General features: G+C 41.2%; 1 long non-coding RNA gene across 1 annotated transcript in view; it reads left to right on the top strand.

Annotated features, from left to right (window-relative positions):
• Positions 1 to 25,014, top strand: part of LOC121012558 (uncharacterized) — a 54,836-nt gene extending 29,822 nt beyond the window's left edge. The window contains exon 2 of the long non-coding RNA XR_005782168.1: positions 24,014 to 25,014. This is a non-coding gene — a long non-coding RNA (uncharacterized LOC121012558). The remainder of the gene's footprint in view (positions 1 to 24,013) is intronic.
• Positions 25,015 to 27,201: the final 2,187 nt, after the last annotated feature.

Genomic DNA, 27,201 nt, shown 5'->3' with positions numbered 1-27,201 from the left:
CCGACTAAGCCACCCAGGCACCCCTGGATTTACGTTTTCAACATGGACAGGTACCCAGACCAATGCCTCTTTCCAGTAATAAGCATAACTACACCTTACATTGTGAATCATACCATTTGAAGTGTGATTTCTCCTACCATGATTCATCACATCCGTCCTGTGATGTAGTAGGGGTGATCTCCTTCCTGATAAAGAAACCAAGGTTCAGAGAGGTCCAGAGGCTTCCCCTGGGCCACACAGTTGACCAGGCAAGCAAGGGAGAGTCAAGCCTTTTGCTTCGGTGTCGCTGCAATGTTGCAGTGCCTCATAGGTTTCTTATTTGGGGGTTTCTGAAGGTACCAGAGTTTAAAGAGAGTGCATAGGAGATGGTGGTGGTAATCCCTTCAGCCGTCACCATCAAACACACAGAGCAACGAGAATAGAGAAACCCAAATCCCATGAACCCTACACACCAGTGGATGGAAACAAACCAGCCAACAATGTCAGGATCTTCATACTGCTGGCTTCTGTGCATGAGGAAGCAGCAGGAAGTGAAGGAGCATCTCAGAACCCTGGGACAAAGGTATATCCTCAAACCACCGGCTAAACCCAGAGGTGCTTACCTTCCCCACAAAGCTTAGTTAATGTTCGAAGAGGCTGGAGCAGAGAGTTCCAACACACTCTCAAAACCAGACCCCCAGGCCCGCCCAGGACAGTCTTGAGAGAGACAAAGGAAAGGGAATATTTGTGGGGGATGCACAGACCCCAAAGATCTCCAAAAGTCACCTGCCAGGTTCATTAACACCTCCACCAACCATAGAAGAGGTCTTCTGGAGCCACTTTATAAAAATGATCCTAAATCATGCCTTCCTTCTAAAAGTTCCAGGAATCTAATTTCATATAAAAATGAGAACCAAAAAGATGACTCAAGTCAAATTCTACACAAAATCATTATAAGGAAAAAGAGAAGGCAAAGAATAAAAAGGGTACATGGTGACAACAAACTTACACTTCAGACTGCCTTCATGATCTCCTTTTTACCTTTACATCAGTGCAAATAGAATTTTACAGTAACTTATAAGTGATATTCAATATAGTGATAATGAATGTATTTTAAAAGTCCAAAGGCACAATAAATAAAAGTTAAATAATCCCAGGATGGTGGAGTTTGTCCTAAACTACAGAAGGGTAACCATCTTCTCAAAAGACATGGTTTCTGAGAAGTGTATGTGATCATGAGCAAGGCATTCATCAGAAGAGTCTGATGACCCGTCCTACATCAGGTTACACTCAGAAACAAGAAACAAGTACTGCTATGCCAGGATCAACCGAACTTGAGGAAATGGTGTGTATGTGTGCATGCGTGTGTGTAGGAAGAAGGTTGGAAACACAACAGACTGGTATATGGCCGTGTTTAGCAGCAACACTCTGCCAAGCAATGAAACAAAGAATTGAAACCTGACCTGAGTGAGTGGTGGTACTTTTGACAGGATGGGTAAAACCAGTCAGGGTGCTAGTTTGGAGATGAATGTGGCCTTACCAGAGTCAAGTGACAGATGCAGGACAGGAATGCCCACCAGGCCCTCCATGAGCTGAAGTTAGGTCTGACATGAGTTGGAGCTAGAAACAGCAAGAGGAACTTCTGCCTGGGGTTTATTAAGGCTCTGTGTTTGCTGTTTTAAAATGCTTCATATTACTTTTGGATTTGTGGTTTGTAAGTGAAGTCCTGTGGGAAATAGGGCATGTGCCAGGAGCTTGGAGCCTCGTCCCACAAGTGGTCCCCCAGCCCCCAGCCCCCTGCCTCCCTAGGATGGGGTCTTGGCCACCCATTCCCTGCCCCCTGGCTCCCATGACCCTTCTCATGGGGCAGTGACCTGGTCTCAACAGTCGGAAGGACCTGAGGCCTGGGCAAAGGGAGGTCAGGATTAGATGTGTCACTCCCTGGTGTCTCAGAGCAGGGCAAAATGGCAGCTGTCCTGCCCCAAGCTGGCAGCAACCCACGAATCAAGTGGGTGAGTTGGTGAGGCCTCTTGCCCACTGCTGATCCAGCATGTCCCAGCATCGTGGAGGTTATAACAGCTTGGGGGTCACCCAGTAGCTGCGGACTGGGCGGTGGGCCAGCAGGAAGGGAACACCAACTTCCCTGCTCCCAGTTGGGGCCCTGCATTTCTCTCTTGCACTAGGTGCCACAACTTCTGCTGCCAGTCCTGCACATGCTTTGGTCTGCAAGAGTTTGGAGGCTTGTCACAGGAATCCATAACTAATAGTTGTTGAAATATTGACAAGGCTCTAATAAGCAACTTCTCTTCATAAACTAGAGCAGATTTGAGCTCTTTCCACCAACTTGCTTGCTTTCCTTGAGGAGGAAGAAAAAGGAGGGAGCCACAGCCTGCCTACTGACCCAGGAAAGAACTTTCAGCATAAAATCTGGGAGGCACAGCTAGTGCTGAGGCTGGGGAGGGCAGGGGATGGTCTCCTTCAGTTGCAGATGAAGACAGAGGGGTGTCAGGGGTAAGGGCTGGGAACCCATCTTTTTGGTGACTGAGGAAATATTTTCAGTGGAGTAGAAGGAGAAACAAGATAGGAAGGAGCCAAAATGGTGTCAAAGTGGAGGCATATTTGAAGCAGAAGGAATGAGAGAGTGCAGGAGTCAAGCCAAGATTTCTCTGAGACAGAGAAAAAGTAGAGGAACAAGACCCAGAGGAGAAAGAGCCACAGAGAGAAAAGAGGAGGTGTGGTAGACACCATGACTAGGGTCCAGGTCAGAGAGCTGCCTGCCCCCATCCACACATATGCCAAGCTGCCCTAGGTGCAGTGTCTCATGCCCAGCAAATCATTTCCATGGATGTATGAAACCTGGCCATTTTAACCAACTCAGAACAACTCAGAAGCACTATCCTACTGTAGAGGTCCTTGTGGGCTGGCAAAGAATGTCCTTGGACCTGAATTGGGACCCTACTCCCTCTGCCCACTTCTGCTTCCTTCCCCACCTTCCCACACACACTGATCCCAAGGGCACTCTGAATGAACATCCTGTATGATCCCAAGGGCACTCTAAATGAACATCTTGAATGCTACGCTGGTCTCAGAGGCAGCTTGCTGTGGAACCATCCTATCACAGGTGGGATCAAGGTACATAGGGGACCTCTAGGCATGAGTGGGAGGCCAGCCTTCTAAGAAAGCATCAAGCCATTGGTCTCACTCAGCCCACTGACTCCACATTCCCAGATCTCCACTACTAGTTTGTGAGCAGCCTTTGGGGGCCACTGGACCATAGGGTTTCTCAACACCCCCAGGGTTGGCCATGCTAGTAGACCTGGGTCACCTGGAAATGAAAGCTGTATGGAATCAGTTGTGTGATACTTAACTGCTCAAGTTTAGTGGCACTGAATTTCATCTTGAAACTGTGGCATTATCAAGAATAACGCTGACATCAGAAGAAAAAAAAAAAAAAAAGAAAGAAGAGAAGCACAAATGAATCCACATTTGAGTCATGTCCAGAACTTGCACACTGAGCCTGGACCCTCTTGACTCACCAAAAGATGGCACAGAGCCTACTCAAGCCAGATTTCTGATCACATGGCCCACTGCTGATTTTTGGTGCTCCACTCGACATGTCCTCTTTCTCTGAGACTGAAGAGCAAGGAGATTTGGTGGGGGATTCATTTGGAGAAGGGGAATGTTTCCAAGTGGCTTTTTGTTAAAAAAGGGTAAGCTGGGGCGCCTGGGTGGCTCAGTCGGTTAAGTGTCCGACTTCAGCCCAGGTCACGATCTCGTGGTCCGTGAGTTTGAGCCCCGCATCGGGCTCTGGGCTGATGGCTCAGAGCCTGGAGCCTGTTTCCGATTCTGTTGTCTCCCTCTCTCTCTGCCCCTCCCCCGTTCATGCTCTGTCTCTCTCTGTCTCAAAAATAAATAAACATTAAAAAAAAAAGGGTAAGCTTTCATCATCTGGTACACGAGTCATTTCTTAGGGTTTATCATCAACATTGAGGAAGAGCAAGATGTTAACAAGGCTGTGCGAAGCAGAGAATAAGTCCACTTTTTTTCTCTCTATTGGATTTACTTACCAAATTTGTTAATTTCCAAAACATAAGACCTGTGATGAGCTCTACAATCTATAAGAAAGAGAATCAGGGTGCCTGGGTGGCTTGGTTGGTTAAGCATCTGACTCCTGATTTCTGCTCAGGTCATGATCTCACAGTTTGTGGGTTCGAGACCAGCACCGGGCTCTACACTGACAGCGTGGAGCCTGCTTGGGATTCTCTCTCTCTGCCTCTTCCCTACTCATGCTTGTTTTCATTCTCTCTCTCTCTCAATAAACAAACAAACAAATAAATAAACAAATAAATAAATAAATACACTGAAAAAAAAAAGAAAAACTTCAGAGAGCAAAAGTTGATCGCAAGAAATACACCTGAGAGATACAGCAGATGTGCAATGAAATGTTATAATTCAAACTTAAAACAATGAGACAGCATTATTTTCTTAGCATACCAGCAATGATTTACAAATGTTTGAGACCAGTGTTATAAGAGGAGGGCAAAGAGGACTTTTATATAGTACGATGGTGTGTACTACCTTATTGCAGAGTAGTTTGGTAATATGTGTCAAGGTCATAGAAACGTATACGGGAAAGACAGATTTACCAACCTGTCCCAAGGAAAGGATCATGCAGGACCTGTAAAAACTTCATCACAGGAACATTTACTGCAACATGGTTTATAGTGGTAAAAACTGAAAGCAACCAACATGCGCAACATTATGGTATTGGGGAGATAAATCATGGTACATCTACAACAGAATATTATACAATCACACCAGAAGGATCCAGTATATTTAGGGGATAAAATAATAGTGATTAAAAGTGTAGGCTCCAGAATCATACAGCCTGGTTTCAAATTCTACCTCTTCCTCACACAAGCTGTGTGACCTTGGTAAGCTGCTTAACTTCTCTCTGCCTCCGTCTCCTCACCCGTAGGATGAAGACAAGAACTCCATCTCCACAGGGTTTGGGCAAGGAGTCAATGAGACTATGCTAGAAAATGCTTGGCATAGGATTTGACATAAGAGTATGTACTCAATAAATGTCATGTCATAGTACCACTGGTATTTATGAACATGAAAAGATGCTCACGACAGTTAAGTGAATGAAAATGTAAATAATAATTCAACAGACTAGGAGCTTATTAAATAGAGAAAAAGGGGAAAAGAGAGATGAAAACACATGTGAATCTTGCACTGCTATGAACTTATTTGGAGAATACTGGAGGCCATGTGGAACATTCTGGCATGAATAAATCTTTTGCCTGTGTGATGTCAACTGGGAATTCTCATTTTCTCTAAAATAAATATTTACTCTCCTATTCTTTGCCTGTGTTGGGGTTTCCTTATGGTCAAGAGTAACTTATACATTCTTAGAGGAACCCGATGGTGAATCAGGTGAGATTTTTCTGGAAGAGATGGCATCTTAAATAAGCTATTTATACACAAACATCTTTGAGAAGTCATCTTTCCTGACCAGCTGACCTGTGAACAGGTTATGGTCCATGCAAACAGTTTCATCTCTGTAGGTGTTACCAACCATCCAGAGCCTACAGCTAGGAGAAGGAAAAAAGAACTTTGATCCAAATAATAGCAGAGGAAACTCAAATTCTTCAAGGTTGCTGGCCTGCTTCATGGAGTAAACACCCAGGTCTGAATCAGTGAAGTTAAACAGGGTCAACAAATAACAGAGTCAGGAGCAAACAGGTCATTTTTAAATGAGTCCCACTGTTTGTGGCAGCCACATAACACTGTCTTGTACAAAAGGCAGAGCTAGACCCTAATCTTTCCTTTTTGGAGCTTTTTTTTTTTTTCATCACCCAAATCCACACATCAAAACCTTCAGTCTCACCTGCACGGAATATGGCACCACCATTTACCCAACACTCTGGCAAAAAGCCCAGGAGTCATTCTTGATTCCTCTCTTCTCCTCTGTCCCCATGTCCAGCCCATCAACAATTCCAAGTGACCCTACCTTAGGAACATATCTAGAATCTGACCACTTCTCATTACCTCCATGGCTGCCACCCTGGTCCAAGCCAACATCATCTCACACTTGGACCACAGCCACATTCTTGACTGGTCTTTCTAATACAGCAACCAGAGTTCGCTTTTTAAACTATAACTCGTATCCCTTCACTGAACTCAAATCCCACCAAGGGCTTCCCATTGCACTTAGGGTCACAAACTGATAGCGTGGTCTCCAGGACTTTGTGATCTAGTCCACATCTCCCTTCCCATCCCAACCACACTCACTCTCACCATCCACCTTGGCAGGTTGCCCCTCACCTCCCTGTGCCCCACCACATCAGCCTTCCTTCTTGCTGTCCTGGACAAACCAGCTTTGTCCTTGCTGCTCCATCTGCTGAAAATGTTCTTCCCCCATGTTGTCACATGGCACACTTCACATCATTCCAATATCACCTGCTTGAACACTCTATCTAAAATCACCTCTTCTACTCAGCTTAACCCTACAGATATTTGATAATTCTATTAACAAGAAGACTGGAGGATGGCAGCTCCAAGTCTGATTTGGTAGTTCAGCAATGCCTTCAAGAACCAGGTCCTTTCCAACTCACTGCTCAGCCATCCCAACAGGTTGACTCTTTATCTTCCTAAACGTGGATATATGATCACAAGATGACAGCCTTAGCTTCAGATTTCGTGTCCTTTTACAGCCATGCTCAAGTCAAAAAGCAGGAGTCATTCAAGGCAGATTCCTCCTCAGACCCCCTTTTTAATCAATGAAGGAAGGGAAAGCTTCCATAGAAGCCAACACACTAGATTTCCTCCTTCACATCTCCTTGGCTTGATCTTAGTCCTATAGCCACCCCTAAATCAATCACTAAAAATGAAAATGAAACTTTTTGCTTGTCTTAAACTAATTATACCTCTTTCTCTGGGGCAAGTAGAGTTCACTCCCACTGATCCATTTTGCCGCTTTAACAAATTTCAGTTGTACTAACTGAGAAAGAAGAAGGGGAATGGATGTTGGTTAGGCAACCACTGTTTTCTGAACTCACATTCAGCCCCCATTATTGTCTATCTCATTCTTCTGCTTTGTTTTTCCTTGTGACACTAATCACTACCTGAAATACATTCTGTGCTTATCTGCTTGCTTACTGTGGGTCCCCACACCAAAAAGGGACTTTGCCTAACTGGTCTCTGCTGATGCCCAGAACCCCAGACAGTACCTGGGAATCAATCTGTATTCATTGAATGAAAGAATGAGAGTTTAGTGAATACATGAGTAAAACTTAGGATTTTTATGTAACCTGTCTAAGCCTCATTTTCCTCATTTTTAAAATGAGGATGATTTGCCTACCTCTCCTGTGACAATGAAATGAGATCGTGCAGCCAAAACTCTTAATACAGTGCCTTGCATGAGTGCTCAATACATTTAGCTCTGTGTTATTCTGTAGCAGCAACATTAGGCAAGTACAAGAAAAATGTAAGCATACATATTAATTTCATATTCTTTTTCTGATTAGGAAATAATGCACTTCAAGGAGCCAAGCATTTGTGAAATGTATGACTTAGAAAGTGAAAGTTACCCACCCTTGGGTATATGTTTTTTGTAGCTATTTTTTCCCCAAGAATACACTAATATAATTTTTACATAAATGGAGAATAGTAAGCACGCTGTTTTCCAAGTTCATTTTGCCCCAAATATCTTTCAAGTATTTTTCCACAATTATTAATGCAAATATATCTTTTTATTATTTGATTCCATTTGATATAAAATAGAGATCTTTTTTTTGTTGGAGACCTTGGTGGCCTGCCCAGAGCTCCCCTTCTCTTAGGTTATATATGTCTTGAAAGTTGTGTATCCACACTGGCACCATGCCTTTCCCTGGTACACTAGATCGGAAAATGTCCTTCATTGTCTCTTCAACATTTTTCCCTCTAAGATGCTGCTATTGAGCTGTGTTCATTATTACAGTCTTCCCTTCATGGAGACCCATGGGAGAAACAAGAAGAAAATTTACATCTCCTATGATCACACACTATAAATATTTTTAAGAATTCTCTCCTCTAGCCCTTTTCCTATGCAAATATAACTTATTTTAAATCTACTGGGGACCATCCTGGGAATATAGTTTTATGTCCTTGGCTTTCACTTAACACTAAATTTTGAATATTTTTCCAAGTCTTATGCAAACAAGATCATCAATGCTTTGAGCCATAAGAAACTTTAGAAATTATTTAGTTCTGGCCCATCATGCAAATTTTGCAAAATGAGGCACCAGAGGGCTGAGTTGTTTGAGTTTCTCCAAAATGTTTTAATACCTCAGTGACGTGCAGTCTGATCAAGCTGATGCAGAGCAGGGAAGGCTGGGCTATGCATTGCTTTGTGTACACATCAACCAAAGGCAAGTGTCTCTTGATCCCACAGAAACTGGGCTGCAAGCAGAGCTCTCCTCGCCCTTGGGTGACTTCGCTGACAAGTATGTTATCCTTACACCCCTTTCTGTCAACAGCCCCCCCTCAGGAGAAGTTCAAGACCTAGATAGGATCCGGACACCAAAGCAAACCTGTCAGACCAGCATGAGTCCCGAGAGAAGCTGCCTGTTTTGTGCCCTTCTTGGGGACGTAGGTGTTTTGTCAAGCTGGTGTATTTGTACTGTGGAGGCAGGAGGGGCATCAGCATAACCGCATGCCTGGGGAGAGAGCTCAACCAAGTGTGGGACTTAATCCCCAGCAAGATCAGTCACGGAGCAAGACTATTTTTCCACATGGAATGCCATCACTTGGTACTACTGGAAATAAGCCTGCAGGGTGCATGGTTAGAAACCAAGTCCACTGCTATGTAGCCATGGGACCTGGAGCAGGTCCCTCTCTGACCTTCAGCACCCTCTTTTGTAAAGAGGGGGTCCATAGCGTCCACTTGGTAGAGCCTAATGCCCCCAGCATGCATGTCAGCACCCAATAAATAGGAGCTATTGTTATTGCTCTCCCTTTACCCTGTGCAAACAGTCCAAGACACATAGTAGGGACTCAATGGATGTTTATGGCATGAATAAGGGATGCAAGCAAATGAGGTCACACAATTTGAAACCAAACAGTCTACAGCAATAACAGTAATAACTCAACAGTTATTACTGCCACACTTGATTCTGGAAAACTAGATTCCAGGTCTCTTGACATAGATAATTTCAGATTCTCCTATTCTATCATGATTTCCATCCACCCCCCCCCCTTTTCTTTTTCTATTTAATTATCAAGAGAATTGCTTTAACTTTATTCTCCACTGGGGCAAGATGGGTAGTGCCTGGGTGGTTCAGCCTGTAGAGCACCCGACTCATGATCTCAGCTGAGGTCTTGATCTCAGGGTTATGAGTTCAAGCCCCACCTTGGGCATGGAGCCTACTTAAAACAAAAACAACAACAACAACAACAACAACAACAACAACAACACCTCTATCAAGAGATGAAGATAAATACTATCCTTTCAGATAAATCCCCTATTGTTCTAAGTCATTTTATTATGATAGAATACTATTGGTTAAGTTCTTTTTCTTCATTACAGAGTAACAGAGTTCATTACAGACAATTTGGGAAGTGAAGTAGAACAGAGAAAAAAAGTAGCCAAAGTGTCTCCACCAAAAGGCAACACCTCAGAGCATGTTGGTGCTATTTCTGTGTGCACTTTGTAGTTCATTGTGACTTTACACAGTATCCAAATTTATTTCCAGCTTTTTTCATGAACATGAGGAACTGAAGTTTTCCAAAATACTCCCTCATTATTCAACCTGTTGCCAGTGTTTCACAATTTTAAATAGTGCTGAAATGAATATAATCGTTTATAAAACATTTTCCTGCAGTTAGGAAAATATTTCTCAGGCAACATTCCTAGAAGTGAATTGACTCTTTTTTAAAGAGTATGAACATTCTTTGGTACCCATTCAAAAGGCATTCAGAAATCATAGGAGAAATTTGCAACTTTTCACCAGCCCTGGATATTCTCATAATAATTGGCAGGCTAATTTTGTTTCATTTTTTTATTTTCACAAATGTTTATTTTATTTACAAATGGGACTGAATAGTATAAAATAGTTTTTAAATACCCATGGTTTCTCTTTAGCCTGCTATCCTATTTTGCCCAGGAATTTTGAGAGTGTGGTATGATTTTTATTAAGTTATGTGACACTACAGTTTAAGGATAACCTTTTATCAAACAGTGAGAGATTTTTCAATGTCTTTCTATCAGCATTCTCATTTTGTTTGTATGTCTTTTTGGGGATTAAAGAGGTCTTAATTTGTATTTAGACAACTTAACAGTTTTTTTTTTTCCCTCATGAATTGTTATTGGATATATCCATTCAAGGACTTTTCCCATGTAGAAATCAGAGATATCCACCTCTTTTTTTTTCTTAGATTCTTAGTCATTTACTTTTTTGTGTGAAGAGAGTATCGGGGTTTTGTGTGGTTGTTTGTTTGTTTGTTTTCCTATTTTTAATTGTGATAAAAAAATATATGTATAATAAAATAAGATTTTCTATTTTAACCATTTTTCAGTGTAAAATTTAATGACATTCATTATAGTTATAATATTGTACAACCATCCCTGCTACCCACTTCCAAAACTTTATCACCCCAAATAGAAACTGTATGCAACAAACTATAATTTCTCATTCCCTCCTGTCTCAAGCTCCTGGTAACCTCTAATCTACTTTCTGTCTCTAAGAATTTGTCTACTTTAGGTACCTTATATCAGTGGAATCATACAATATCTATCCTCCTATTGTCTGTCTGATTTCACTTTGCATAACATTTTCAAGGTTCAATCATCCTGTAGCAAGTGTCAGATGATTTTTTATGGCTGAATAATATTCCATTGTGTGTGTATATAATATTTTATTTTTTCATTCATCTGTTGGTGGATACTTGGACAAATGGGTTGTTTCCATCATTCAGCTATTGTAAATAATTCTGCAATGAATGTTGGTGTATAAGTATCTATTTGAGTCCCTGTTTTCAATTATGTTTTTAAGTGTTTATTTATTTATTTTTGAGAGCGAGAAATACAGACAGAGAATCCCAAGCAGGCTCTGCACTGTCAGTGTAGAGCCCAGCATGGGGCTTGAACTCACGAACTGTGAGATCATGACCTGAGCTGAAATCAAGAATTGGACACTTAACCAACTGAGACACCCAGGTGCCCCCAGTTATTTTGATTATATTTCTAAGAGTGGAATTGCTGACTCAAATAATAATTATACAGTTAGCTTTTTGACAAGCCCCTGAACCATTTTCCGTAGCAGCTGCATCATTCTATATTCCTACCAGTAATGTAGGAGGCCCAGTTTATCCATATCTGGGTCGACATTTGTTATTTTTCATTTTGCTTATTATCATCATCCTAGTGAATGTGAAGTTGTGTCTCTTTTGTTTTGTAATATTCCACTATATATGTGTATGTGTGTGCATATCACACCTTATTTTTTAAGTTTTTATTTTAATATACCTCATCTTCTTTATCCATTCATCTGTGAATGGACATTTAGATTGTTTCCATATCTTGGCTATTGTAAATAATGCTGCAATAAACATAGGGAGGCATATATCTTTTTGAATTTGTGTTTTTTTGGGGGGTGGAGAATACCCAATAATGGAATTATTAGATCATATGGTATTTCTATTTTTAATTTTTTGAAGAACCTCCATATTGTTTTCCATAGTGCCTGCAATAATTTATATCCCCAGGAATAGTGCAAGAGGGTTTGTTTTTCTCTACATTGTTGCCAACACTTGTTATTTCTTGTCATTTTGATTTTAGCCATTCTGACCCATGGAAGGTAATATCTTATTGTCTAATGTCAAGTGTCAAAACTTGCATTTCCTTGATGATGAGTGATGTTGAGCACCTGTTCATGTGTTTGTTGGCCATCTGTGGCCTTCTTTGGAAAAATGTCTATTCAGGTCTTCTGTGTACTTTTTAATCAGATTGTTTGTTTGTTTTTGGTGTTGAGCTGTAAAGTTCTTTGTATATTTTGGATATTAACTCTTTATCTGTTATTTTTTAGTGTAAATGTTTACAACTATAAAATTCCTTCTTAGCATAGCTCTCTGCATTTCACATGCTTTGGTATGTTATGTTTTCTTTCTCACTTATCTCTAAGTATTTTTTAATTTTCCTTGTGATCTTGTTTGACCTATTGGTTGTATGTTATTTTATTTCCACAAATTTGTGAATTTTCCAGCTTTCATTCTGTTGATTTTTAACTTCACCCCATTGTCATCAGAGAAGGTATGCTGTATATCTATTTCTTAAAATCTATTGAGACTTGATTTGTGGACAGATATATGGCCTGTCCTGGAGAATGTCCTGTGCATGGAGACATGCACATGAGAGGAATGTATATGCTATTGTTTTGAGGTGGAGTGTTCTGTATATGTCTGTTAAATCTAGTTCCTTTTCTGTGTTGGTTGATCCTCTATTGTCTTGCTTATCTTTTGTCTGTTATTTTTAATCAATTATTAAGAGTGGAGTGTTGAAGTTTTTGACTGTTTCTTCCTTCAATTCTGTCAATTTTCCTTCATATATTGTGAAGGTCTGTTATTAGATGCATAAAATTTATAGTTGTTATATCTTATTTCTGTATTAAAACTTTTTATTTAAAAAATTTTTTTTCAACGTTTATTTATTTTTGGGACAGAGAGAGACAGAGCATGAACAGGGGAGGGGCAGAGAGAGAGGGAGACACAGAATTGGAAACAGGCTCCAGGCTCTGAGCCATCAGCCCAGAGCCTGACGCGGGGCTGGAACTCACGGACCGCGAGATCGTGACCTGGCTGAAGTCGGACGCTCAACCGACTGCGCCACCCAGGCGCCCCAAAACTTTTTAAATATATAACGTCCTTCTCCATCTCTTGTAAACTTTTTTGATTAATGACTATTGTGTCTTATATTGGTACAGCCACTCACTCTCTTTTTTTGGTCACTATTTGCATAAAATGTCTTTTTTCATCCTTTTGTTTTCAATCTATTTGTGTCTTCAAATTTAAAGTGAATTTCTTATAGACAACATATAGTTGGATCTTGTTTTTTTGTTTTTTTTTTCTCCCATTAAGCTAAACATATATCTTTTAATTGGGGAGTTTAATCCATTTAAAGTAATTACTGATAAGGAGAGACTTACTTATGTTGTAAGAGAGACCATTATGTTGTTTGTTCTCTGTATCTTAAATTTTTTTCCTTCACTTTCTGCATTGGTGTATTCTTCTTGGTTTAGTTAATTTTTATTAGGGAAGCATTTTAGTACCCCTCTCATTTCCTTTTGTCTATATCCTATAGCTATATTTGTGTGTGTGTGGTTACATGGAGAGTGCATCTAACATCTTAAAGTTCTAACACTCTAATTTAAATTTATAGCAGCTGTTTTTAATACTATACAAAAATTCTGCCCTATATGGCTTTGTCACCACTTACTTTCTGCTATTGATGTCACAAACTTATATCTTTACACATTGTGTGTCCCAAAACATAGATTAAAAATTGGGTTTTTATTCATTAGTCTCCAAAATCATGTAGAAAACAAAAAGCAAAGTTACAAACCAAAGGTACAATAATCCTAACTTTTGTAATTGCCCACATATTTACAATATGTGGATATGTTTACTGGATATGTTTATTTCTTTCTTTTTTATTTTTTTTAACGTTTATTTATTTTTGAGACAGAGAGAGAGACAGAGCATGAACGGGGGAGGGGCAGAGAGAGGGAGACACAGAATCAGAAGCAGGCTCCAGGCTCTGAGCCATCAGCCCAGAGCCCGACGCGGGGCTCGAACTCACGGACCGCGAGATTGGGAGATCATGACCTGAGCTGAAGTCGGACGCTTAACCGACTAAGCCACCCAGGCGCCCTGAGGATATGTTTATTTCTTTATACAGCTTTGAGATACTAATCTCATAGCCTTTCATTTCAACCTGAAGGACGCCTTTTAGCATTTCTTCCAGAGTGTGTCTAGTGGTAAATGAACTCCCCCAGATTTGGTGTATCTGAGAATATCTCAAGTTTCTTCTTCCTTTTTGAAGGACAGTTTTGGTGGATATAGTACTGTTTCACCTTTTTTTTTTTCTTTCAGCACTTTGAATATATCAACCCGCTGCCTTCTGGCTTCCAAGGTTTCTGATGAGATATCTGCTGATATTATTGAGGGTCCTTTGTATATGATGAGTCACCTCTCTTGCTCCTTTCAAGATTTTTTCTTTGACTTTGGCTTTTGACAGTTTGATTATGTCTTGGTGTGATAAACTTGGGTCTCAAGTTTATCATACTTGGAGTATGATACTTGGAGTTTATCACACTTTTTGGATGTTTATATTTCTATCTTTCATCAAAAGGGGGAAGTTTCCTGCCATTTTGTGTTCGTATAATCTCTCTTGATGGGTCCCATGGGTCCCTTAGGCTCTGTTCCCTTTTCTTAGTTTTTTTTTCTTTCTGTTCCTCAAACTCAAAACCTTCAGTTTACCTATTTTCAAGTTCACTGATTCTTTCTCCTGCTTGTCTCAAATCTACTACTAAATCCCTCTAGTAATTTTTTTTTGTTCTCATTATTATAGTTTTTAATCTCAAGAATTCCTTTTTATGTTTTCTATCTCTTCATTGATATATCTACTTTGTGCATATATCATCTTCTTGACTTTGTCTGTGACTTCCTCTGGCTCAAGAGTCTGCATTGTATGAATGGGAGTCTTGGTTCTTGGATTTCCCACTAAAGATTTACCTGAGGATCCTCAAATGAAGACAGGCAGAAGGAAAGTAGCAAACACAAAGCAGTTCATTAAGGACAGTGCATCCTCACGAGAGAGTGGGCAAGCCCAGAAGTGGCAACTGCACTGAGGCTACAAGGGTCTTTTCTTTTTATGTAAGCAGGGTCTTGGGTCATGGATAGGTGGTATCTTATGGGGCTTCTTCCAATCATTTGGATGCTTCCTCCCACTGTTGAGGAGGAGGGTTTTGACCCTGCAAGGTTTGTACCGGAATAATCATGGCAGCCTTCCCCCATGGTGGAAGGGGGCCCAAACTACAATGCAAATGTATTATATTGAGTCTAGGGGTTAGCCTAGGACAGAGGTGGAAGAGGAGAGCACATGTTCTGCATATGTGGCTCTTCCCCTGTCTGTCCTGGGGTCTTAGAAGCTGCAAGGCCAGAATGTTGAAAGCCATGAAATCAGGATGTTGTGCCCCTGGGCTTCTAATACATAATTTATTTATCACTGTCCTTGCCTCCAGCTCATGTCTAACTGTCTACTTATCAATAGCTGTTTTAAAGACTTTGTCTAGCAAGTCCACTATCTGGCCTTTCTCTGGGACATTTTCTAAATCTTTGTATATCTTGTGATTTTTTTTGTATAAAAATGGAAATTTGAATCTTATAATGGGATAACTATGAAAGTCAAATTCTCCCTCTTTCCCAGAATTTGCTGTTTTTTCTAAATTTCTGGTTTTGTTTTCTTTTTTTTTTTTTTTGGTTTGTTTCTTTGATTGTTGTGAGTTGGCTGTGTGCCAAGAATCAGCCTGATATAAGGGGCGCCTGGATGGCGCAGTCGGTTAAGCGTCCGACTTCAGCCAGGTCACGATCTCACGGTCCGGGAGTTCGAGCCCCGTGTCGGGCTCTGGGCTGATGGCTCAGAGCCTGGAGCCTGTTTCCGATTCTGTGTCTCCCTCTCTCTCTGCCCCTCCCCCGTTCATGCTCTGTCTCTCTCTGTCCCAAAAATGAATAAACGTTGAAAAAAAAATTTTTTTTAATTAAAAAAAAAAGAATCAGCCTGATATGTAAACTGAAGGTCTTCTTGGGTCCTTTCTAAGCCTGTGCCTTTCCTTGCACAGGCACAGCAACTTTCTAAATTCCCCCATATATGTGCTTACTTTTGATTGTCCAACTCCTTTGGCAGTGTCTGACTGCCAAAAGGGAAAAATAAAGGGAGGTAAAAAAAGAAAACATGGGCACTGACCCTTCCAATACCCTGGAAGCCACGTTAGCTAAAGGAGATTGCAACAGTGGAGGTGACGGATGTAACAATGACAGCCTGCTTCTGTGTTTGTACCTCTACAGTCAGAAGGAGCGAACAGTGATGAGAACACAGATCCTTGATATTTGAAGGACAAAGTCCTCCCTGGCTCCCACAATCTACAAGCAAGTTGTTCCAGGAATAAGTGCACAGCTTCCTACCATGGGATGAGATGAGTAGCCACCAGCTAAGAGTTGAAATTAACTGAAATTAAGCAAGATTTACCATCCATGCCTTCTCCCCTGGAAGCTGCAAACTTTCAAATACATTCCAGAATTCCAAAATGGTTCTATCTGACAGCTTCTGCCAAAGCAATTGTTGTCTAGATGGACAGAGAGATTCCTTGTGCTTCCCACTCTGCTATCCTCTCTGATGTCACTCAATAATGTCTGTTGATCCATAAAGTTTTTCATTTTGATAGAGTCCAATTTTTCTGTATTTTTCTTTTATTGTCTGTGCTTTTGATGTCATTTTTGAGAAACCCTAAATCCAACCCATATACTTTTCCCCCTATGTTTTCTTCTAAGAATCCTATAGTTTTGGCTCTTACATTCAGGTATTTGATAAATTTTGAGTTAATTTTTTATATGATGTTATTAAGGGTCCAACTTCATTCTTTTGCATGTGGCTATCTAGTTTCCCCTGTATTATTTGTTGAAAAAACCATCCTTTTCCCATTGAATGGTCTTGGCCTCCTTGTCAACATGAAGATTTATCTCTGAGCTCTCTCTTCCATTGGTCTCTATGTCTGTCTTTATGTCAGTATCACACTGCTTCAATTCCTGTAGCTTTGTAATGTTTGAAATCAGGATGTGTGATTCCTCCAATTTTGTTCTTCTTGCTCAAAACTGTTTTGGCTATTCTGAATCCTTTGAAATACTATATAACTTTTAGGATGAGTTTTTCCACTTTTGAAACATGTCATTGGGACCTTGACTGGAATTCCATTAAATCTGCAGATCACTTTAGATAGTATTGGTATCTAAACAATATTAATCATCCAATCCATGAATGGAAGATATCTTTCTACTTATTTAGGTCTTCTTTAATTAATATCTTTTATCAATGTTTGGTTAATTTCCATCACCTTGGGAGACAATGAGTCTAGGGAAGACAAGTGAGCTCTGAAGACTCATTTGCCAAAAGCATAGCTCTAAAAAGGTAATTCAGCCAGTTCACTCATTCTTTCATTCACTCATTCATTTGCTCAGTAAATATTTATGGAGTGCTTATTCTGCACCAGGTAATTTGGGGATACAATGATGAACAAAAGATGCTATTCTGTAAGGAAACATTTGTGGAGGGCTTCTTACATGCTAGGCCCCATCTGAGCACCAGATAACAAAAACATGTCAGGGTCAGCCCTCGAGGAGTTCAATTAGGAGGTCAAACATACAAAGCAACAACTGTGATACATAAGTGCCTATATGAGAGATACAGAGGCCCTAAATTTACCATGTGTATGTTGAGCTTGGAGTGCACAGGAATCAGGGAAGTATTGACCTAGGTGATGCTTGTGCTAGGTATAAATAGGAGTTTGCATGGGACAGCATGGAACAGGGTGTAGGACTGGTTGCAGGGTACATTCTCAGGAGGGGAAGCAACATACGCAAAAGAACTGAAGCATGAACTCATGAAGAGTGAGTGCGTGTTGTGGCAAAGGAAGTGTGGCTGGGATGAGGGGGCAGGGTTGATCAGGCAGCAGAGGCTTCTCACACCATGTTAAGGAGTTAGCATGTTATCGGGAAGGCAATGGATGCCCACTGAGGAATGATGAGCTTAAAACAGTGATGTATTCAGTTTCCTTTTAGAAAGAATTATTATTCTAGGAGGGAGAGCAAGTTGGAGAGGTGACATAGAGGCATCAGAGACCAGACCACTGGCATAAAGCCAGGCAAGGAACAGTGTGGGCCTGGACTCAATGTGAGAAGGGGGCAGAGGGACAGGTGTTCGAGATATTTAGGAAGCGACTGATCACCGGTAGCAGGTGTAAGACAGAGAGGAAATAATGACAACTTGAAGTACACTGGCCCAGCTCCAACCACCTTAGAAATCTAGGTATTACCATGATGAACCTCAGAAAAACAATCCCAGGGGAACCTGATTGACTCAGTCAGTTGAATGTTCGGCTCTTGATTTTGGCTCAGGCCATGATCTCACACTTCATGAGTTCGAGCCCCACACTGGGCTCTGCACTGGCAGTGCAGAGCTTGCTTGGGATTCTCTGTCTCTCTCTGCCACTCCCCAGCTTGCTCGCTCTCTCTCACTCTCTCTCTCTCAAAATAAATAAATAAATAAACTTTTTAAAAATCACAGTGGGAGTAAGCAGAACATCCTACAAGAAGCAAATTACCTCTGTTCTCCCAGTGACCCAAGTGGAGGCCCTATACCAGGGGCCTGTGGGGTATGCAAGTACCATATCTGCCCTAATCCCAGGGGTCTTGGAAGGCAATACTGCATCCCTGCAGCAAAAAAAAAAAAAAATCTCCTTTACAGCTTTCCTTATCACAGCCTCCCTCTCCACCGAACCTCTCATTGTGTGTTCAGGAGATGAGAGCTGTTTCTTTCCCCCCTCCTTCTTCCTGGGCCAGCTGACAGGGAGCCTTCAACAGTCATGTATACGAAGCCGAAATTTAAGTCTGCACAGCGCTTGCCCAAGCTCCTCCAGAAGGCCTGTCCTCGCACGATCAGAGGAGACTGGAGGCTGTTTGCTTTGGCTAACACACACACACACACACACACACACACACACACAAATGCTGACAGAATAAAATGCGACACCACCATATGAAAGGTTGAATGTGAACAGTTTTGAGGTTAAAATAAGGCTGCCCTGGAGAGGATGAGGAGAAAAAAAATTGACGTTACAATTTTAGAGGCAAGGGCAGTATATGGGTATTTTTATATGTCTGGCATTCACATGGTCTCAAAAGAGCACTATTTAAGAGAGAGAAGTCCACACATAGAGAAATAAAATGTGTCTGTATGTTTGGTGGTGTTGCTTGATGTAAACATGTCAGAGTGACTTTGTCCATGTGATGTCATCTGAGTGAAAATTACAGTGATTTTTTATACGCTATTTTTTTTCTTATCCATTCCAATGTGGTTCCAGAAAATAAGGACTGTTACACAGTAATTTGGAATCTTACTGACACCTGATCAATATATTTTCTTGAAGGTTCCATTGTGACATATAAACTCAAACTTGTCAACCTGCATTAGTGCACTGTATCTATTTAAGTGACTTTTGATCGGCTTTGCATGAGTTATTTACGAGTACAAATTTTTATTTAAGAGCATATGTTAAAAGATCCAAACAACCGGGGCGCCTGGGTGGCGCAGTCGGTTAAGCATCCGACTTCAGCCAGGTCACGATCTCGCGGTCCGTGAGTTCGAGCCCCGCGTCGGGCTCTGGGCTGATGGCTCAGAGCCTGGAGCCTGTTTCCGATTCTGTGTCTCCCTCTCTCTCTGCCCCTCGCCCGTTCATGCTCTGTCTCTCTCTGTCCCAAAAATAAATAAACGTTGGAAAAAAAAAAAAAAAGATCCAAACAACCAGTCTGGTGGTGGATAAACCTGTCAGAATTAATAAAAGTTTTAGATTTATAGGTTTCTTTTAAAAAAAGAAATGTGGTGGCTACTGGGTGGCTCAGGTGGTTAAGTGTCCGACTTCGGCTCAGGTCATGATCTCACGTTTGTGAGGTCAATCCCTGCATCGGGCTCTGTGCTGACATCTCAGAGCCTGGATACCGCTTTGGATTCTGTCTCTCCTTCTCTCTCTGCACCTCCCCCAGTCATGCTCTGTCTCTCTCTCCTTCAAAATTAAATAAACATTTTTAAACAAAATTTTAAGAAATGTGTTTTAGTAGGACTTCCACAGAAGGTAGGCGGATAAAAAGGTGTGTTCAAGCAGGGAGACCTGACAGGTGCCACAGGTGACACTTACCTGGTCCTGGCACTGTGCCAAATGTGTTACATTATCTCACCCAATCTTCTAAGTGACCCTGTGGGGTATAGGTACTGTTAGTATATCCATACATAGGTGAGGACACTGAGGCAATGAGAATTTAATCTATACAAGGTCACACAGCTAACAAGTGGAGAGCTGAGATCCAACCTCAAAGTTGAAAAGAGTTCTGGCTTTTGAAACATTTCACTGGACAATGTCTGGAGGGATGGCAAGACCTGTGGACTGCATGTAAGCATTCATGGCATCTGGCATCTGTTCCACAAGCCTAATTGACCCCATACCCCTTATCCCTTGACCTTAGACTTCTAAAATGCAGTTGTGGAGAGAGGGCAAGACCTGCCCAAAGGAACCAAGAAAAGCAATGAACATCAACTATACATAAATAAAATGAATCAATGCTCCTAAGGTCTTTCTCTTAAACTCTACCATTTTTTCTTTCAGTCTGCTTAACATTGTTTTCTCTTTTTTTTTTAATTTAAATTTTAGTTAACATACAATGCAATATGGGTTTCAGGAATAGAATTCAGTGATTCATCACTTCTATACAACATCCAGCACTCATCACAACAAGTGCCCTCCTTAATACCCATCATCCATCTAGCCCATCTCCCACCCACCTCCCTCAATCAACCCTCAGTTTGTTCTTTATAGTTAAGAGTGTTTTGTGGTTTGTTTCCCTCTCTTCTTCACCCCACCCTTCCCATATGTTCATCTGTTTTGTTTCTTAAATTCCTCATATGAGTGAAATCATATGGTATTTGTCTTTCTCTGATTGACTTATTTCACTTAGCATAATACATTCTAGCTCGATCCATGGCATTGCAAATGGTAAGATTTCATTCTTTTTGATGGCTGAGTAATATTCCAGTGTGTGTGTGTGGGGGGGGGTGTCACATCTTCTTTATTCATATAATATCCATATATGTGATATATATATATATATATACCACATCTTCTTTGTCCATTCATCAGTTGATGGACATTTGGTCTCCTTCCATTTTGACTATTGTTGACAATGCTGCTATAAATATAGGGGTCCATGTACCCCTTCAAATCTGTACTTTTTTATCTTTGGGGTAAATACCAAACAGTGCAATTGCTGGATAATAAAGTAGTTTTATCTTAAGTTTCTTGAGGAATCTCCCTACTGTTCTCCAGAGTGGTTGCACCAGTTTCCATTCCCAGCAACAGTGCAAGAGGGTTCCCTTTCTCTGCATCCTTGCCAACACCTGTTGTTTTAGTGTTGTTAATTTTAGCCATTCTGACAGGTGTTAGGTGGTATCTTATTGTGGTTTTGATTTGTATTTCCCTGTTGATGAGTGATGTTGAGCATTTTTTCACGTGTCTGTTAGCTATCTGGAAGTCTTCCTTGGAAAATTGTCTATTAGTGTCTTCTACCCATTTTTAAACTGGATTATTTTTTGAGTGTTGAGTTTGGTAAGTTCTTTATAGATTTTGAATACTAAGCCTTTATCGGATATGTTGTTTGCAGATATCTTCTCCCATTCCATAGGCTGCCTTTAGTTTTGTTGATTATTTGCTTTGCTGTGCAGAAGATTTTATCTTAATGAGGTCCCAATAGCTCATGTTTGCTTTTGTTTCCCTTCCTTTTGGCAATGTGTCTAGTAAGAAGTTGCTCTGGCCAAAGTCAAAGAGGTTTCTGCTTGTGTTCTCCTCTAGGATTTTGATGGTTTCCTGTCCCACATTTAGGTCTTTCATCCATTTTTTATTTATTTTTGTGTATGGTGTAAGAAAGTGGTCCAGTTCTGGGGCACCTGGGTGGCTCAGTTGGCTAACTGTACAACTTTGGCTCAGGTCATTATCTCACAGTCTGTGAGTTTGAGCCCCGTGTTGGGCTCTGTGCTGACAGCTCAGAGCCTGGAGCCTACTTCGGAGTCTGTGTCTCCCTCTCTCTTTGCCCTTCCCCTGCTTACACTCTGTCTCTCTCTTAAAAATAAATAAACATTAAAAAAAAAACTTTAAAATAAAAAAAGAAAAGAAAAAAGAAAGTGATCCAATTTCATTCTTCTGCATATTGCTGTCCAGTTTCCCAATACCATTAGCTAAAGAGACTGTCTTTTTACATTGTATATTCTTTCCTGCTTTGTCAAAGATTAGTTGTCCACATAGCTGTGGGTCCATATCTGGGTTTTCTACTCTGCTCCATTGATCTATGTGTCTGTTTTTGTGCCAGTACCATACTGTCTTGACTACAGCTTTGTAATGTAGCTTGAAATCCAGAATCGTGATACCTCCAGTTTTGTTTTTCTTTTTCAAGATTGCTTGGCTATTCAGGGTCTTTTGTGGTTCCATAAAAATTTTAGGATTGTTTGTTCTAGTTCTAAAAAAAAAATCTGGTGATATATTGACATGGATTTAGCACTGTTCTTTCTTATAGAGGTTGCAAAGATCATCTTTTGCCCAGTCCTGGATCTGTGAAGCAGTGAGAGTTTCTGGTTTTGAAAGGCACCCTGAAGTTATGTTGGCTGGAGAGAAGGATGCATGAATCAGCTCCAGCCCTGTCAGTGTTTGTCAAATTTCAGGGGTCATCAGATCAATTTAGTGTACCACTGCCAGTATTTTTTTAATAAAATGAGATATAATACAATGAAAATTATTTTATGAATCTTTTATTTCAGTTAAAAATTATAAATATAGAGGCTCCTGGGTGGCTCAGTTGGTTAAGCATCTGACTCTTGACTTTGGCTCAAGTCTTGATCTCACAGTTTGTAAGAGCAAGCCTCATGTCTGGCTCTGCACTGACATGTGGAATCTGCTTGGGATTATCCCTCTCCCCCATCTCTCTGCCTCTACCTCACTGTCTCTCTCTGTCTCTCTCTCCTCTCTCTCAAAATAAATAAACTTCTTTTAAAATTATAAATATAATGTGTATACTGGGTCACATTTTAAAATGTATTTCTAAAGATTTTTTAAGTAATCTCTACACACAATGTGGGGCTCAGACTTACAACTTCCAGACCAAGAGTCACTTCTACTGACTGAACCAGCCAGGCAACCCAAAATGTATTTCTTTTTGAAGTGTAATAAAAAATATCTGGAAGACATCATTCTTAAAAAATATATTTCCCCTAAATTGGGACATCTCTGGTCCTCTCAGTCTGGGTGAGGTCCTATGTAAATCACGCCAAATAAAACACAGAACACCTACAGTGATGGGAGCAAGTTAGTGAAGCCCTCCAGAGTATGATACAGTTTTTATTATCCCACCATCACTGACAAAGGCCTTAGTCTAGAAAGTTCTGGAGGATCGAGAAGTATTTATTAAAGAACAGGAATGTGGGATGGAACACGTCAGGCAAGTCAAGCCCCGTTAATGCCTCTGGATCTGGTTTACTGATGACAGAGTATCAACACCAAAACAGCTGCCCCTCTTGATAGGCTGTTACCCACAGTAGAGGAGACACACAGCAGGTATTTCTCACCTTCAACTTCCTGTCACCATCCCCATCAACCTGCCCCTTTGGCCTGAAATCTCTCATCTTCTGCTGGATTGAATCAAAGCCCATCTTCCTCACATCACAGTACCTCCTCCACCAAATCAGGTTCCTTCTTCCAAGTTCTCACCAGACTCCAAATCTTGCCTGAGCGGCCCAGTCTCACACCAATCCCTGCCTCTTCCAACTTCCCTCAAATATCCTTGTCGCTGCTTATGGGATTGCTCGTGTTTGTGTCTGCACCCTTTGGTTCTGTGCATATTTGTGCCTCCTCCAGCCCCCAGCCCCTGAGCTTAGACTAGTAGCTCAGGGGAGAGCCAGCCCCCACCAGGGCAAGGACCACCAACTCCCAGAGCCACACCACACAGAGCACTCAGATGCTGCGAATGTGTGGCCCATCTAGTTGATAGACTTTCTAGACAAGGGGAATGAAACATCCTTGGAAAATGGAATCTGTGCTGAGAAGGTTGTTTTAAGAAACTAGCATCTGCATCTCATGCATGCTGACTTAAAGTGCTTCTCTAAATGCAGTCTTTGACTTCTATCTTGCAGCTGCTTCTTTTTAATGGATTGAACCACCTGCCTCAACACATGTTTCTCTGCCTGCCTGTTACCACCACCTATTGGTTCCTAGAGGAAATGAAAAGGAGCAGTATGCCTGAGAGTATGTGCTTCTATCCAAGTTTCCAAGAGGCTTCCAGCAGCAATGATCACAAGAAGCCAACATGGAGGGAATGTGATGTCTGAGAAACGCTTTTGCCAACTGCTCCTGGTTGTGTCCTCCTGCCCCTCTTAAACATTGGTAGCTTAGGGAACTCTGCATTTGTGCAGAAAACATAAAGACAGAGGTAAGTCCCCAAAAAGAGCATGAGTATAGAGAGGTGAGCTATCCACATTTTGAGAAAACCAGTGTTCCAGGCCCATGTTGCCAAGCACCTTGCTTCAGCAGAATTTTTTATCTGTAATGTATCTATTAGATTAACTGCCTTTGCCAAGGCCTAAAATACAACCCCTTAGCAAAGCAAAAACTGCATCCAGATTTTTCTGTGAGGTCTCCAGCCAATCCTTTCTCTGCATGTTGCATCAGCCTACGGACAGCCACCGAAGCAGAATCTCACATGATAAACCAAGCTACTCTCAGAAAACACAGGTATTTCCCCAAAGTCGAATGTAGGCTGTGTCCCAGCCCATCAAAGGTGGAAGACTTTGCATAGAAAATTCTGGCCGTGAACGCAGGCTGCCATCTCTAACCCCAAAAAAATCTGGCTAGGAGGAGCTTCAGGGAGTTGAACTCATGATGGCTTTCTCAGAGGGCAGAGGTCTAAAATTGGGCCTTTCCTGTTTCCAATTCCGATGTCTGTCACTGCTCCTGGAAACAGCCCAGCTCTTCCCAATTTTAAGAAAATTCAGCGTTGACCATTTACCACAAGAAGCTAATTTTCAATAAATAAAAGACAAACTCTTTTTAGTTGCCTATTGCTGTGTAATAAACCACTTCACAATATAGTGACTTCAAACAATTTCTTATAAAATTAAAGTAAATTATTAAGTAACACGGTATGACTTCTCGTCATTGTGAGGATTGGCTGGGGAATCCTGCTGCTCTATCTCATGTCAGCTACATGTCTTCAGCTGGGAGGGCCTAGAAAACCCAAGGCAGCCCCTCTCATAGGTGTTCCATGTGGCGTCAGCCTCCAGAACCTCTTTGCATGACTTCTCACTCTACCACGATATCCTGGATTTCCTTATAGCATGGCAGCATAGTTCCAAGGAGGCCAAAGCAGAAACTCCCACTTCTCTTAACAGTCAGGCCTGGAATTGACACAGTGCCATGTCTGTTCCATTCTGCTAGTCAGAGTAAGGCCAGCCCAGATTCAGGGGGAAGGAAACTGGACTCTGGCTATCAGTGGAAGGAGAAATTATCTCCTACAGGAGAGGAGACAATTATTGGTGCCATCTTTAAAGGCAACCTGTAACACAGACCATAACCAAGAAAAGAGAACCAGATAGGCCTCATTCTTCTGCCTTCTGTGCTGAGGATATGGAGAAAGTTATAACCTCACTGAGCTTCCTGTCCTCATCTGTAGAACTGAGTCAGGAATCACTACTCAGACTCTTAAATACAGAGAACAAATTGAGGGTTGCTGGAGGGGAGGTGGGTGGGGGTGGGCTAAATGGGTGATGGGCATTAAGGAGGGCACTTGTTGGGATGAGCACTGGATGTTGTATGCAAGTGATGGACCACTGGGTTCTATTCCTGAAACCAATACTACACTGTATGTTAATTAACTTGAAGTTAAATAAATAAATTTTTAAAAAAGAATCACTGGGGTGCCTGGGTGGCTCAGTCTGTTAAGGGTCCAACGCTTGGTTTTAGCTCAGGTCATGATTTCACAGTTCAGAGTTCAGAGCCTGTCTCTCTCTCCCTCTTCTCTTTCTGCCCCTCCCCTGCTCTCTCTTGCTCTCTCTCTGTCTTAAGATAAATAAACTTAAAAAAAATAATCACTACTTGGAGGGTCATTAAGATTAAATAAGATTCATTCCTAGGTATTTACTCAAGATAAATGAAAACATGTGTCTACAAAAGACTTGTACAAGATTATTCACAGAAATATTTTTTAATAGCTCCAAACCAGACACAACCTAACTGTCCACCTAAGAGAATGGATAAACACATTAGAGCATATTCATTCAATTGACTAACATCTAGCAATTAAAAATAACAAACTTTTAAAAAGCACCAAAAAAACCCACAAAAAACTTTAAGACACACAATAATTTAGATAAATCCCAAGATCATCATATTAAGCAAAAGTAGTCAGTCACATAAAAGTACATAATGAATGATTCCATTTATATAACATCCAAAAACAGGTGAAACCAATCTGTACAAGTGGGGTGGGGAGTTGGGACTGAGTTCAAAAGGGCACAAGGAACATTCTGAGGATTGTGGAAATAGAGCCGATTTGGGGTGATGGTTATGTAGGTGTGTATACAACTGTCAAAATGTATTAAATTAAAACATTAATATCTGTGCATTTTTATTTTAATTACACCTAAATAAAAATATAAAAACAAACAAACAAAAAGGTTAAGATCATTACAGTTAGTGCCTTGCATATGGCACATGTTTGTGGCTCAGGAAATGGAGCCAATTCCCATAAAATCCTGGAACCCACAAAGTGCCCGTGAGAACCCAATCAAAGAGGTGGTGCTATTTTAGAAGCTGCAATGTTCAAGACTGGCTCCCAAGCTCACCCTACTGTGGGTTTGCTGCAAACACAGATGTCTTGGTTACCTTTTCTTGCCTTCACTTTCTTCCCTGACCCATCTAAAATGCTGCAATTTTTTTCCCTTGAAAACAAAGATTCAGTGGAGACTAATTTCTTATTTCCAATGAAGATGAAGACATGAAGGAAAGGGCAGGTATGAGGCCCCACAAGCTAGGTTCTGAGTTTACAGGCCCCTCCTACAATAATCTTCCCTTTCTCCCATTTGATTTGTTGCAGTGGTTCTACAGAAGATATGGTGTGAGATTTGAATCCCTGGTTTCTTACACAGTGTCACCTCAGCAAGCAGGATACTGCAGAATGGAACACCAGAGGAGAAACTGACAGGGATAAGAAAGGCTTCTGGGCAAGAACCTTCACCTATTTCTCCATCTCACCCAGGATGGGCTCTGAGGATGGAATTGGGGGCTGGAGGAGGATGTGTCTGTATCACATATGATTCCTTCCTCT

The sequence above is a fragment of the Herpailurus yagouaroundi genome, unplaced genomic scaffold (genome assembly GCF_014898765.1).
Source record: "Herpailurus yagouaroundi ecotype Mexico unplaced genomic scaffold, PumYag 196, whole genome shotgun sequence".
NCBI classification, from domain to species: domain Eukaryota; kingdom Metazoa; phylum Chordata; class Mammalia; order Carnivora; family Felidae; genus Herpailurus; species Herpailurus yagouaroundi.
Note: the sequence above shows the minus strand (reverse complement) of the source record. Positions and strands in the feature narration are given on the sequence as shown.